The following is a 1,418-nucleotide window of genomic DNA, read 5'->3' on the forward strand; positions in this document are numbered from 1 at the left end:
TGTCCTTACTGGTTTTCAACATATCGTAAATGAATTTGCACCAGTCTATCTCAGGTATCATTTTCAAATCCTTGATTGAAGAAAGGAAACTAAGATTGCAACACCCCATGCGGTTACAATCTACCATCAAGTTAACGAACAATACCAAGAAGTTGATTTGGAATGCACCGGCTGCATCTCCAGAATCTTTGATTAGTTTCATAACATCCTTTGGTCTCATCTTCTTCTTATCAAATTGCTTCCTAAATATGCCATTAAGATTTGGCTCTGATTTGTCTTGTTCTATACTTAGTATATCAATGCCCCCAGTCGGTAATCCTAGTAATTCATGAATTGAGGCTATTGTAATCGGAATTGAACCGTGACGAACATTAAGCCTCATGGTCATAGTGTCTAGGTTGTCTACAACATAGAAACCCAAACGAGATGGGACACCGTCTATTTTTATGTCAAGTAGGCTCCCCAAACCCATACTAGTAACGGCAGCACGTTGTGATTCGTTTAGTGTGTGAACCGTTTCGTGCAGTGTCCTGGGCGATGTCCTAGTTCTTAGTACCCGATATTGAACTTCATTCGTGTCAAATGCACGTTCATCTTCAATCCCCTTCTGCAGGTCCTGGATTATTCCCTCTTCTCCTGATTCTTTATGAATGCTGTCAACGACTCGACCCCCTCCACATTTTTTTTTACCCAAAGCTCCTGCATATATTAATTATCATTTGAATATATTTTCAGATTTTAGGCAAATGTAATATTTGATCTACCTTTTGCCTCTTGAGGTCCTGTAGTGGTTTTTACTACTTTGGACGGTCGTGTCTTTGGGGGAACGGGTTCCGTGCGACCGTGGCTCGAGGATTCCTTCTTTGATGTAGAAACATTAATATTTTTTTTCACCGCAAGTTTTGGTTCGTGCACAAAATCACTGTCTGAAAATATACAATATGTTGGTGTACTAAAGTAAAACGTATGAAGTTTCATAAAACAATAGAGTAGGAAAGTCAACCTCATATGAAGAGGGTGCATATTATTGTTTAAACATGATGCACTCTTTTTTTTAACCATTTTTTTAGAAACATCAGATGCACTATATGTTTTATATTTCTATCAATATACAAGTGCATGATTGTATGAAACATCCATTAAAAAGTACAAAATAATTTATTTTACGGAAAAATTCAATATATGAAGCATATATTTCGTCTGTACCTAGTACGGGCGGATTAACAATGTTCTTCTCAGTTTTTTTCGTATTGCCAGTTGCATCTTCTGTGTTGGAACGACTGGATGAAGACCTGTTTATCGTAATCTTAAGTTTCTTTATCTTACCAACTTCTGGGTCCTGTACAACAGCAACAGCTGAAAGTTTACAATGAATTAGTGTGTGTCAATTCAAAACACATATGTTGTGTGCCTACATT

Source organism: Cynara cardunculus, assembly GCF_001531365.2.
Source record: "Cynara cardunculus var. scolymus isolate 2C chromosome LG 17, CcrdV1, whole genome shotgun sequence".
Lineage (NCBI taxonomy): Eukaryota > Viridiplantae > Streptophyta > Magnoliopsida > Asterales > Asteraceae > Cynara > Cynara cardunculus.